This window comes from Notamacropus eugenii, chromosome 1 (genome assembly GCF_028372415.1).
Source record: "Notamacropus eugenii isolate mMacEug1 chromosome 1, mMacEug1.pri_v2, whole genome shotgun sequence".
Taxonomy (NCBI): domain Eukaryota; kingdom Metazoa; phylum Chordata; class Mammalia; order Diprotodontia; family Macropodidae; genus Notamacropus; species Notamacropus eugenii.
In genome coordinates, this window is record NC_092872.1 from 271,145,786 (window position 1) to 271,160,701 (window position 14,916).

At 40.1% G+C, this 14,916-nt stretch overlaps 1 pseudogene; it reads left to right on the forward strand.

Annotated features, from left to right (window-relative positions):
• The first annotated feature begins 4,412 nt into the window (after positions 1-4,412).
• On the forward strand, positions 4,413-5,293 carry LOC140517545 (ceramide synthase 5 pseudogene; annotated as a pseudogene).
• The last annotated feature ends 9,623 nt before the right edge of the window (positions 5,294-14,916 follow it).

The window sequence follows — 14,916 nt, forward strand, 5'->3', positions numbered from 1 at the left end:
AGACATCAAAACCTAAACCATGATCAACAGAGCTTTGGGTTGGGACTTATTGGTTAATCAGTGAGAGCCAGAGGGATTTGGGTTTAAGGCATACTCAGGTAGCTCTATTTGAATCTCAATGGGACTTACCAAAGCCTGATTTTTCCTGGGCTCTCTTTCAAGTCAGGAAGATTGGTTCCCTTCTCTAGAAGCTCTACCCATACAGGAAATGGAGCCTCTCTAGATGTCAGTACCTGAAAGAAATCTATAGGACTCTGCCCAAAACAAAGATGTGACTACATCACTCTCCTCTCAAAATCCACTCCTCCACTCAAAATCCACTCCTCCACTCAAAATCAATCAGTAGTTCCCTATTATCTCCAGGACAGAACACAAACTCCTCAGTCTGGCACTTAAAGTCTCCCACAATCTGGCACAAACCTACCTTTTCAGTCTTATTTTATATTAATCCCCTTTGTGTGCTGTACAATCCAGTCACACTAGACTATTAACTGTCCCCTGAACTCAGCTGGCAGGCCACCTCCTTCAAGAAACCTTCATTGATCAACTTGAACCTCCCAATAGTTACCTCTTTCTCCTCAAATTACTTTAAATGTCCCTATCTGTGTACAGGGACACCTCATTTTATTGCACTTTGTGATGCTTAACCGATATGAAGGATTTTTTGTTTTGTTTTTACAGATTGAAGACTTGTGGCAACCCTTCATCCAACAACTCTAGGGTGGCATTTTCCCAAAAGCATGTGCTCACATTGTGTCTCTGTGTCAGGTTTTGGTTACTTTCTCATCATTTCAAACATTTTTCATAACTCATATCCATTAGGGTGATCTGTGGTCAGTGATCTTTGATGTGACTATTGTAAATGTTTTGAGGCACCACAAACCATACCCATATAAAACAATGAACTTAATCAATAAATGTATATGTTCTACCTACTCCACTGACTGGCTGTCCCTGTCTTTCTCCCTCTCCTTGGGCCTCCCTACTCCTGAGACACAATATTGAAATTAGGCCATTTAATGGCCTACAATGGCCTCTGAGTGTTCAATTGGAAGGAAGAGTCCATCAGTGTGGCAAACACCATTGTTGTCTTAGTTTAAGGAATTGCCACAGTCCCCCAACCTTCAGCAACCACCACCTTGATCAGTCAGCAGCCACATGGAGGCAAGATCCTCCCTCAGAAAAAAGATTAGGACTCACTGAAGACTCAGATGATGGTTAGCATATTTTAGCAATAAAGCATTTTTAATTAAGGTACGTACATTATTTTCTTAGACATAATACTATTGCGTACTTAATAGACTACAATATAGTATACACATAATTTTATTAATGTTAATAAAATTATTATTTGGGAAACCAAAACATTCATGTGACTCACTTTATTGCCATACATGCTTTATTGCCGTGGTCTGGAACCAAACCTTCAATATCTCTGATGGATGCCTGTACCAGTTGTATTCTTCTCTCATCCCCAGCAAAATGTAAGCTCCTTGAAGGCGTGAGACTGGTATCCTCAGCACCTAGCATGTACCTTAAAAATAGGTGTTTAATTAATGCTTATTGAATTGTTGTGAACTAAAAAATAGGAGAGTGATTCAGGTGTTGATAAGTCTAACTGAACGAAGAATCCTGTTTAATGAGATACATTCCTAAATCTTTTAACAAACAAGTTAAGGAACTATAATTAAAATGAAATGATTTATTTTTTCCCCTTAAGTTCCCTGGGCTTTTTTTCTTTTTTTTGCCCTGAAACTGAAGGCCTGGGGGTTTAGTTGTAAATTCTTTGAGAAGAAAGTCACTCTGATTCCACAAAAGCAGGCAGACGCCACCAAGTTGATTAGTAACTTGAGAACAGTGAAATCTAAGCCTAGCTTTGTGACTAATTTCCTGTGTGACCTTGGGTATCACATAACTTGTCTGGGTTCCAGCCTCTTAATCTGGATAAAGATGTTAAAATGACATGCATTTCAAAGGATCTCTCCCCTCTTTAATCATAAGGGACAAGAAATTAAATGCCCACGTATAATCATGCATGCTGAACTGGGGCTGAAGGTGGATTCACTAACCCCTATCCCTAGATTCCTAGGAGAGGCTCATAGAAATATCTTTGTGACTTAGTTTCCTTCCTTTTGTAATGGAGAAAGTGGTTTTGGAAGAAAAAAGAGGAAGGCATTTTAAAATGACATCCCAATATGGGAAGAAGAAAAAGAAGAGTGATATGGGACATGATCTGAGGGTACAGTAGGGAGCTCTGAAAATACAATTACATTAAACTCAGTCAATATATTGGTTGGTTTTGCTGAGTTCCTCTCTCCCGTTAAAAAAAAAAATTGGGGGCAGAGCCAATGAGGTGGAGTAGAAAGACACACATATACTAGCTCTTCCCCCACAGCCCATAAAATACTGGTAAAGACAGACTCTCAACAAATTCTAGAACAGCAGAAGCCACAGAACAACAGAGTGGAGGAGATTTCCAGCCCAGGGTGACCTGAAAGGCTGATGGGAAATGTCTGTCGCACCCAACGTGGAGTGGAGCCCAACCTAGCTTTGGCTGGGCAGGGAGGAGGATGAGAGCAGGCCTCGGGGGTGGGATCCCCAGTTGCAGTAGCCAGGGTTCACAAATCCCTCAACCCACAGATGCCAACGGTCAGTGACAGGGTTTTTTCAGCTGGCCGAGAAGGGAGAAGGGCTTTCCCATAGCTCCCTGAGGTCAGAGGCCTCCTAGGGTAGGCAGCAGCAGCTTCCACAGCAGCCCCTACAGCAGCCTGCATCCATTGTTGGATTATAAAGCCCCTGGGGGCACTGAGCAGTTGATTCTTACCTCAGCCCTGTGTAGAGGCCCTGCCCCCACCTAATACTTCTGGGGGATTTGAGCAGCTGATCTTTATCTCACACTGAATGGCATCCCTGTCCCTGCAACTTACCTGAGTCTTAGCCCCCCATGCTAGCTTGGCCAAACTGCAGGAGAGGTGGTTGTGAAGAGGAAACTTTGTTACTCAGATTCTGGGCAAAAAAAATAATAAATTTCTGCTTGCTCCCAGACCAGTGTACAAGCTTGACTATACCACCTTGGAGGAACTGAGATCTTACAGATCCCCAGAGTATACCCTACTCTTGACAAAGGACCCAAAAGTCAAGTAACTGGTTGGGAAAATGCCCAAAAAAGGTGGGGGGAAAATAAGACTATAAAAAGTTACTTTCTTGGTGAACAGATATCTTCTCCCATCCTTTCAGATGAGGAAGAACAATGCTTAACATTAGGGAAAGACATAAAAGTCAAGGCTTCTGTATCCTAAACATCCAAGATAAATATTCAATGGTCTCAGGCCATGGAAGAGCTCAAAAAGGATTTGAAAATCAAGTAAGAGAGGTGGAAGAAAAATTGGGAAGAGAAATGAGAGAGATGCAAAAAAAGCATGAAAAGCAGGTCAACAATTTACTAAAGGAGATCCAAAAAAATACTGAAGAAAATAACACCTTTAAAAATAGGCAGTTAGCAAAAGAGGTTCAAAAAGCCAATGAGGAGAAGAATGCTTTAAAATGCAGAATTAGCCAAATGGAAAACGAGATTCAAAAGTTCACTGAAGAAAATAGTTCTTTAAAAATCAGAATCGAACAGATGGAGATTAATGACTTTATGAGAATCCAAGAAATCACAAAACAAAACCAAAAGAATGAAAAAATGGAAGATAATGTGAAATATCTCCTTGGAAAAACAAATGACCTGGAAAATAGATCCAGGAGAGACAATTTAAAAATTATGGGACTACCTGAAAGCCATGATCAAAAAAAAGAGCCTAGACATCATCTTTCGTGAAATTATCTAGGAAAACTGCCCTGATATTCTAGAACCAGGGGGCAAAATAAATATTGAAAGAATCCACCAATCAACTCCTGAAAGAGATCCAAAAAGAGAAACTCCTACGAACATTGTAGCCAAATTCCAGAGTTCCCAGGTCAAGGAGAAAATATTGCAAGCAGCTAGAAAGAAACAATTCAAGTATTGTGGAAATACAATCAGAATAACACAAGATCTAGCAGCTTCTACATTAAGGGATCAAAGGGCGTGGAATGTGATATTCCAGAAGTCAAAGGAATTAGGACTAAAACCAAGAATCACCTACCCAGCAAAACTGAGTATAATACTTCAGGGGAAAAAATGGTCTTTCAATGAAATAGAGGACTTTCAAGCATTCTTGATGAAAAGACCAGAACTGAAAAGAAAATTTGACTTTCAAACACAAGAATCAAGAGAAGCTTGAAAAGGTTTATTGCTAAGCCATGTGCAATTCATCTTGGCATCCAGGAGAGTGCTCCCCACCAAGCACAGTCCAATGCCATCCTTGAGAAGGTGTACACATCCATCACAAAGTGTCCTGATGGGAAAAGGCTAGAGGGCCTCTCAAAGCAGCTGGATTGGGATGTCTGAAAAATCCAAGGCTGGTTCCTCCACTGGAGGAACCAACACAAGCCCCCAATACTCACTAAATTTTGTGAAAGCATGTGGAGGTTCACTTTTTATTTATGTATATTCTGCTATGGGATCCAGTGTCTCTGGCCATCACCATGGTTCTGGGATAGACGACAATGCTGGCACAGTTACCTCTATCAGCCTCTTACATCTGGCCTTTACTACTACTGTATCATGTAACTGGCCTTTTATTGGTCTCCTATGTTTTCTCAATTTATAGACATTAAGCTAAAGGATTTCCTCATTACCTTCTCCTACATCAACAACATGGTGTGAGTGGGAATGCTGGTCATGTGCCTATATGACACCTCGGACTTTCTGCTTGAGGCAGCCAAATTGGCCAACTATGCCAAGTATCAGCGGCTTTGTGACACATTGTTTGTGGTGTTTAGTGTCATTTTTGTGATCACCCACCTTGGTATGTATCCATTCTGGATCCTGAACACAACTTTGTTTGAGAGTTGGGAGATCATTGGACCTTATTCCTCCTGGTGGCTTTTCAATGGCCTTCTCCTGGTTCTACAGGTTCTACACATCGTCTGGTCCTACCTGATTGCTCAAACTGCTTGCAAGGCTCTGGTTCAAGGAAAGGTATTGAAGGATGCCTGAAGCGATGTTGAGGGCAGCTCAGAAGAGGAAGATGTGCCCACTGGCAACAAGAAGTGTCCTCTTGATGGCAGTTCCAGCAATGGTGACAACCAAGTCAATGGCCACATGAGAAACAAATGCTGGGCACAAGAGTAAGGCAGGCTGATGTGGTGACTCCAGGACACATGAACTTTCAAGGTTACTGGCAACTTGTTCCCCATGTCTCTTTCCCCATCCATAGTGCCACTCATGTGTGGCCATGTGGACCCACCAGGCACTGAGGAGAGAAAAAGAAGCAAACATTTTCACTTTTTAAAAAACTCTGACGTTTTGCATTTAATAACTTTCTTGTCAGTAATGTTATTTGCTGTGTGTGCATGCATATGTGTTTGTGTGTGTATATATACATGTGTGACTTGGTGGGTTGGGGCACAATTCTGGACTGGACTTCTTAAGCTATGCCTTGCCCCTTCACCCCCAATTTCAAGTTCTGGCTGCATTCCTGGATCATGTTGACCTGTCCTTGGATCACCATTCCCATCTTCTTGTTGCTTATGGCTCTGGCCCCTTGAACTCTCTGAATAGAGCAGCCAATCTCGACCCGTTTTCTACAGTGGAGCCAGGAGGCATGTGATGAGTTTCATTGGGACAGAAGAACTCTAGATGGATGGCCAGGATTTACTGTAGCCCTTAGTTGGACTCTTTCTGTATCAGCCTCCCTCTTTCCCGCTTCCCCCAGCAGCATCAGCAGCTGATATCGTGCTCATTACTCAATGGTACTTGGGGGAGGCCTGATGTTGGGGGAGGGCAGCAGCCATTGAGGGAGCTGTTACCATTTTGTACCATTGTTTACTCTTTTCTGTGATTAAAAGTGCTTCAGCCCTCAAAAAAAATTATCTGTTCCAAGGGAGAGACTCCCTAGGTAGAGGAAGGGGTGGGGAGTGGGGGTATCATGGTTAGACAAAGTTGTCATCTATAGATCCCTAGGTCACTCCACAACCTTCCTCAGGGAGTTCAGCACCTGGCTCACAATTTTTCTCTCCTCCCCAACTTCTGCTCTCATGCTAGGAGACTGTAACATATATATTGATGCTTTCCCAAATACCTGAACCACTCAGTTCTTCAACCTACTCCCCTCCCTTGAAATACTCCTCTACCTCACCTCAGTCATAAAAAAATGATTATATATCCATCTTGCCATCTGCCACAAACATACCACCTCCACATTCAAGAATTCTGAAATCCTCTTATCTATCATTTGGTTTTTCACCTCTCCCTTTACCTTCCCTTACATAACACCCTACTCCTTATCCATATTGTGACCTCTGATACTTTGATTCATCAATTCTCTCAGAGGCTATCTCCCCTGTACTGGCCACTCTCTCCTCTTCTCTCCATCTTGACCCCTTAGTGAACCATTCAACTCTACCTTGTCCTCCTTTCTTGAATCCCTAGCCCCCTTATCATGGCACCAATTATGCCCAGCCAAGCCTCAACCCTGGATCACTCCCCCCATTCATCACCTTTGTGCCAACACAGTTGCTGCTGAAGGAAAGTGGAGAAAATCTCACAACCTTTCTGATGGGGTCCATTACACATTTTTTACATAAACTCTACTGGGCCCTCACTTGTTCAATTGTTTCAGTCCTGTCTGACTCTTCATGACCCCATTTGGGGTTTTCTTGGCAGAGATACTGGAAAGGTTTGCCATTTCCTTCTCCAGCTCATTTTACAGATGAGGCAACTAAGGCAAACAGGATTTGAACCCAGTTCTTTCTTTCTCCAGACCCAACCCTCTATCCATTGAGCTACCTAGCTCTCCAAGGGCCCTCACTGCTGCTAGGCAATCCTACTATACCTCCCTTTGATTCACTATCCCACTCTCCACAGACAGCTCTTCCAAACCTTTCCATCCCTCCTTAAACCTTCACCTCCCCCACTTTCTCAGCTGAGAATCGTCTTACGTTGCAGAAAAAATTGAGGCAATGCTCTATGAACCCCTCTTTTCCACTCTTCTCATCTCCTATCATATTATACTTTTCCCTCCTTCACTCCTGTCTCACATGATGAAGTGACCTCACTCCTTACCAAGGTTAACCCATCTACTTGTCCCAGTGGTCCTAGTCCATCTCTTCTGCTCCAATAGATTGCCCCTTCTGTCATTCTCACTTTTCCCACTTATTTTCAATTTCACTTCTTTTCAATCTTTGCCTCTCTACTTACTATCTCATTTTCCACCACTTACAAACATGCCCATGCTTCCTCATCCTGAAAAAATCCTTATTTGATCCTTTCATTCCTGCTAACTATTGTTCAATCTCTCTTCCTCTCTTTGTGGTTCAACTCCTCAAGAAGGAATCTATCATAGGTGTATCCACTGTCTCTTCTCTTTCCCCTTACAATCTGGCTTCTGACCTTATCATTCCACCAAAACTGCTCTCTCCAAATTACTAAAGATCTTTTAGTTGCCAAATTCAACGGCCTTTTCTCCATCCTCATTCTCTGACCTCTCAGCCCTGGACACTTTTGATCACTCTCTCCTCCTTGATGCTTTCTTCCCTCTAGGTTTTCAGGATGCCCCTCTCAGCTGGTTTCCTTCCTCCCTTTCTGACCCCTGCTCTTCTGTCTCCTTTGCTGGACCCTCCCCTAGATAGACTGTCAAACCACAGGTGTCCCTTAGGGTTTTGGCCTGGGCTTTCTTCTTCCTCTGTACGACTTCACTCAGTGATGCACTCTTTCCTCAACGAACCAAGCTCAAGAGTGTTTCTTCCACTGAACGTTTTTATGTTTAGGTTATTATTCATCTTTTACAGTTTGGCAGGATGATGTAAAGATGATGTCTTGGTTTTTTACTTGTCCCACAATCCGAGGATTCTTTGGAATGATGGACTGAACTGATTTAAAAACTCTCTTAGAAAGTCTACATGGATGAACCTACAATATTTGAGAATGGTCATAAAATTCAACTCAACACAAAGACAATGAGAGCTGGAATGGTGAGGGAAGAAAAAGTGAAGAGGATAAGCATTTATATAGTGCCAACTATGTACCAGGTACTGTGCTAAGCACTGGATAAATATTATCTTATTTGATCATCACAACAACCCTGGAAGGTGGATGCTACAATTTTCCCCATTTTGTAGTTGCTGAAACTGAGACTAACAGAGCTTAAGTGACTTGCCCAGTCACACAGCTGAGGCTGGATTTGAACTCAGGTCTTCCTGATTCCAGACCTAGTGTTCCATCCATTGTATCACCTCAATGTCCCTGAGCCTTAATCTCCCTGAGCCCCAGTTTCCTAATCTATAAAATGGAGGGGGGGGGGGGGGAGTTTGAAGTACATGACCTCTAAGGTCTCTTTCAATTCAGATCTATGATCCTACAGTATGTCTATCCATATCTCTCTCTCTCTCTCTCTCTACATATATATATATATATATATATGTATATGTCGATAGATAGATAGATAGATAGATAGATAGATAGATAGATAGATAGATAGATAGATAATGTGCTGTGTCCCTGGGCTCAATTGTAAAGTCCTTGAGGATAGGGACTGTTTTTGCTTTTGTCTTTATATCCCCAGACCCTAACAAAAGTACCTGGCACTAGAAGTGGGTGCTTAACCAATGCTTATTAAATGAATATATGCCTTAAACAGAAGTGTTTGATAAACCCCAGAACACAGCTAAAGAACTAAATGCCAAAGCACTGATTACGTGTACTTTCTACGCGCCTACTATTGTGCTAAGTGCAAACAATGCAAATACAAGCAAACCAGGCATCCCTGGCTTTCAAGGAGTTCATATTCAAATAGGGGACACCACAGAGACAAAGTAGTACTGTACAGAGAAGTGTGTTTCAGACAGGGAAGTCACAGGGACAGTAAGTGCAGTCATAGGACAATTAATTGGAGGAAAAAAGTCTTTTTTTGACAAAAGTATTAGGCAAATAGAAAGCATTTTGGCAAGAATCAATATTAGACTCATTTTGGAGCACATACCACAATAAGCTCAAAGTAGATATATAACTGAATACAAAAATTGAATACAACCATTTAAAAAAATTAGAAGAGATGGAGAATACTTTTCAAAATTGTAGCTGGCTAACAAGATTTAGAGAATATGAACAAGTTTAATTACAAAAATGTTTTGCATGAATAAAATCAACAAAGAATTAGAAGAGAAATGGTAGAGTGGGAAAAATATTTGCGTCAAATATCACTAACAAATATCACTAATCCAAAACATACAGCAAATTGATGCAAACATATAACAAACAAAGAGCTATTCCCCAATAGGTGAGTGGTCAAAAAGTATGAACAATTTTCAAAATAAGCTCTGTCAACGCAGGAATTTGTCTTGCTTAACTACACACATTTTTTTACTAGAGCGTTTCCCTTTTTTCCCCCAGTGGTAAGGATAGGAGGGAGAAAAAGTAATTATTGTTATTTAAAAAAAGAAATTTTAATTTTCAAAAGAAACTATTATAAAAAAGTCAATTTAGTTTTCCTGAGGAAAAAAAAATCCCACAAGGGGAAAACAATGGGTGCTTAATGAAAAAGTAGAGTTTCAAGAATGCTTAATGAAAAAAAACAGAACTGAGTAGGCACTCTGAAGTACAAACATAAGCGTACAGAGAGACCTAGAATGGTAAATGTATTTGAGCAACTGGAAGGAGCTATATAATGATAATATAGTGCTAATATTTTGATTGGAGTAAAAAGCAAACAACTGTCCCTTCAGAACTTTAAAGTTTTCAAAGGATATTGAGGCAGTTCATCATGAAAAATTGAAATCCTTAGCATGGCTTTCATCTGTTCTCGGAGTTTAAAGAGAATAAAATGAAGAAAGGAGGAAGAGGGTAGAACTTGATATTTCTCATAATTGATATGCATGAGAATATACAAAGATGGAAGGAGTTGGGGGAGTGGATATCAGAAGAACCTCACTCTTATCTGGACCAAAACAGAGAGGAAAACATGAGAGGGAGGGAGGAAGAATGAGTTTGGTGTAGAAATACATCAAATTCAAATGTGAAACACATGGGGATGGACGAAGGAAAGTTAAAAGGGATAATAATACCAAGGAGGTAATAGTCATAATCAAAATAAACTTCCTGAGCCCAAAGGAAGGATGGGAAGTGGGGGAGAAAAGAATCAGGAACTGGCTGAACAAACTGTAATCTATAAATATGAGAGTAATATTGCCCCATAAGAAATGATAAAAAGAGATGATTTCAGAGACTCCAGGGTAGTCAGAACGAGGACAACAATTTCTGTAAGGATAAGAACATTACAAATAAAAACAAATTTGAAAGACCTGAGAATTCTGATCAAAGCAATGACCCACCACATTTCTAGACAAAGTCATCCACGTGCTGACAGGAAGGCAATGCATACAAGGTCCAGAGATGAACCTTTTTGTACATGGCCACCAGGTAGATCTGCTTTAATTATACTTACTTGTAGCAAAGGTTTTGGCTTTTTTCCCTTTCTTTCTCTCAGTTAATTGGAACAGAAAGAGTTGTCAAGGGATAATGGCTAGCAATAATGATGCTCCCAAAAGAAGACCATTGTAACTTTAAAAAAAATGAACATTTCAAAAGGAATGACCTACAAGCAGTAGTTTTGAAAGTAGTGTGTAGAATTTATTTGCTATATATGCATATATACATTAGAGACAGTCAGATAAATAGGCAAAGTCTGGTGCCTCACATGAGCTCAGGAGTTGTGAGGTTATTGATCTCTACAGTAGGTCTAAAGCCTATCAGGTGTTCATAGTAGGTCATGCACCAAAATAGTGATCCCCTAAGATTAGGAGACCACAAGATTGCTTAAGGAGTGGTGAATCAACTCAGTCAGAAACAGGGCAGGTCTAATCTTCCATGACAATCTATATTGGGGCTAGGAGAGGGAGATCCCAGATAAGAAACAAAAACAAAAATGGTATGAAATGAAGGTTTATAGTTTCACAGTGAATCCTCTTTTTTTGTATTCTACATGAATGAAAATTATTCATGTGTCTAAGCACAGAATTTAATTTTTTTAAAAACATCAATAATATAATACTTAAAAAAAATAGAAAGATGAAAAGGTGGAAGAGGAAAATCAGCTAGAATAGTGATAACTTAGTGGAGTTTCTTTGGAGACATCCCAAAATACACATACACACATACACATATAGTAAACTTTTTAAGGAAGATTAACATTTATTTGTATAATGAGGAAAGCAATAAACATCTTGAAAGCATTAGATATATATATATATAATCCTTTTATATACATGGTAATCTGGAGAGAGCAGAATATAAATACATTTGGACTACTTAACATAGCGTTAGCTGAAAACAGTCATTGGCCTTAACCATGCCAGGTGGAGAATACGTTGTTTCTTAATAATGATGTCACCATCCAGATGACGTACTTACATAATTAAGTTGTCATTAGCAATATACTATAATGGATTAGTTTTTTTTTTTCCTTATCCCTCACTGATGTCTCCAATCAATTTAGGATTATTGCTTAGATGGTAAAGGCCTCATGAATTTAGAATCCACTCAGTCAGAATTTGTGAGAATTCACACTGGGCTAAGTTAACATTTATAACAGCAACATCTAAGTAAAGGGATTTGCAACACAAATTAAAATAAATATTGAATAGGGTTTAAACTACTTTGGCAGCAAGAGAAACGCTAATGAATGAATAAAAAACTTTTATTAAGCTCATATGCTTAATAAATATGCTAAAAGCTGGGAATACAAAAACAAAAGTGAAGACAGTCCCTGCCCTCAAGAAGCTTATATTCTAATATGGAAAAACAATAAAGGGGAATGGTGGCTAGGGAAGAATATTTTTGGCTTGGTGAGTAGGGCCATGGGGGAAGTACAATGACATTCTTTTCAGGAGCAATGACATACTTGATTTGGTTATGGTGCCAGAACTAAAGGTGCCAGAAATGGGAGAACAGGGAAAGACAGGAGTAACCAGGGCAGCTTGGCAGTAATGCAGAGACAGTGGAGTGAGACAAGTAAAAGGCTTTCCAGGACTAAGGAAATGGGAGTCCCACTGAACTCTGTCCTGGTCAGACCACTACTGCTATCAAAAGCATTGACATTTAAAGAGCCTTACAAAGCCTAGCTGCTATCAGCTACTTATCTGATATTGAACTCTAGGGCTTTGCTATAAAATATATATAAAATAAGGTGGGTGAACTAGAAGACCTTTATGGTCCTTTCTAGTTCAAAACACATGAATCTATGATGTATGGTGTTCCAATTGGGGCACAATGTTTTAGGAAGGATGTCAATTAGCTGGAGATCAAATGAGAGAGGGCAGCCAGAATGGTCAAGGGTCTCATGAGCATGTCACATAAAAACAGGCTGAAGGAATTAGAAATCTCAGAGGAAACATGATCACTGCCTTCTGGTGTCTGAAGGGTAGTCAGCTGGATGGCGGCTTAGATTTGTTCCACTCAGCCTCAGAGGGCAGTGGTTGCACTGGGTAGAAATCAGAGAACTGTAGGCATGTTGTAAGAGGGGGAACAACCTTTCCAACCAGAAGAGCTATCCATAAGTGGAATGTGATAAAATGTAGGAGGTCTTTAAGCAAAGGCGGGGATGTTGGGGATAAAGTTTTTGTTCAGGTTCGGGCACATCTAGATAATCTCTGCAGGTCCTTCTAGCTTTGAGATTCTGTGATTCTTTGATACATACGAGCCAATGATCTTTCAAGAACTCATTCATTCATTCAATTTAAGCCACACAATGAACAGTGCCCAAACTAAAATCCTCTTCTGATGACCAATTGTGCCAGAGGTGAGCTTCTAGTCTGAAAAGTCACGCATGTTCAACCAAATTGAAAAGGTCTGAATAAACCCTCAGTGGCTATGTCCACCAACTGAAGACTTCAGTCTGAGAGGTTCATCACCAGAAGTTTGGCTAATAGTTACTGAAACTTTTGGCTACCATCATTCATGAATATCACGTTTAAGGCATGGAAGAATCGCAATCTGCCTTGGTTGAGGGCATTCCCACATGGCTGAAAACACACTGAGACTTTCCAAAGTTTTGAAGTATAATCTGTGTGCTCTATACTATGCTAAGTAGTGGACGTATAAGCACCATTATCCAAGAATTAAAGCAGGGCACTGTGCAATTCTACTAGGCAACACATAGCCTTATTTCAGTTACTATGTTCTTGAGAGTTATAAAATTGTCATCCTATTAAAAATAAATAATGCAATCTTCTCATTAATTCAAATTAGTTTTCTCTCATTTTAATTATTTTTTTCTGTCCTTAATTCCCATACTTCTAAGCTTTGGCAAACTCTCCTGAAGAATCCAGTGATCTCAAGAGACATAAGAAATTCACAGCCATAACTTCTCTAAATAAAAATTAACTTTTACTTTAATTTTAAAAGCTAAATATATGCTCTACAGCCCTTTTAGGAGGGATGGGATAGAGTTCACCTAGTAAAAAACAATAGGCAAACTCACAGGGCAACAGGGAAGTGACATCAAATACTATGATAGTGCATTTCACGATCAACGAGGAATGCAAAAGAAACATCCTTAAAGATGAAAAACTCACCTGGTTCACACAGGATTTACATAATGGAGATATAACTTTTTTGTACATAGATCACTCTAGTCATCCAGGTTGATGATTTTGGTGTAACTCACCACATGCAATCAATTATAAAATCTTGTCATTTTCACCTCCAAATCATTTGACTTACACCTCTTCCTCTCCACTCAGCCACGATCTCATTGCACGTTCTCATCCTTCTCACCTGGAACAGTCTCCTGATTAAGTCTTTCACTATCTCTCCCCCCTCTTCAATTCCTACTCCACAAAGTTGCTAAAATGGTATGCCTAAAGTATAGATATGACCATATCATTCCCCTACTGAATAATCCCCACTGACTCTTTATTCCTCTAATGATTTAACAGTATATATTAAATAGCAGTGATAGGGGGGTTGGTTTCCCATGGGGACAAAGACAGGAAGGTAAAGAGCTTTTGAAATTGAATAAATCCATACAAATCACAACTCCCACTAACAAAACTTATGTTACCCCAAAGAGGGAGAGCTGGGGATTAGAAGGCTACCTACTCTCTTAAGGACCATAATACCCTTGTTACTTCCAGGGAACCCCATTTGGCATCATTTTCTCTATATAGTATCTTGATTCCCAGATTTAAATACCCTGACTTAGTCTCACTCCTGAGCTAGTCACATATCAACAACTGCTTTTGGACATCTTGATGCAAGCATCTCAAACTCAACATGTCCAAAAGAGAACCCATTATCTTTCATCCTTAACCATTCTCTCTTCCAAATGTCCTTGTTATTGCCAAAGGAACAACCATTCTTACAGTCAAAATATGGTTGTAACATCCTACAACCCTCTCACTCCTCCATCTATCCCCTCAGTTGTCATATCTCATTTCTTTTCTTTTTCTACATCTCCCCCTGTATGTACACTCACATGACCACCATCATCTCCAGCCTGGACTACTGCAATAACCTTCTAGTTTGTCTCTCTCACCTCAATCCCTCCTCTAGTCAGTTAACAAAGTGAATTTTCTCAAGCACATTATTCTTCCTGCTCAGTAAATCCCAGTGGCTTCCTATTTCCTCCAAGACTAAATAAGAAGTCCTCTTTATCATTTAAAGCTCTTCATAACCTAGTTCCTTCCTCCTTTTCCAGTCACTTTCCACTTCAACCCTCTTCATGGATTCTATGGACTAGTTACTCTAGCCTACCCCAAACTCCAACAACATGGTGCTCTTCATGGATTTGATCAAGTTACACTAGCCTACCCCAAATTCCAACAACAAGATACATC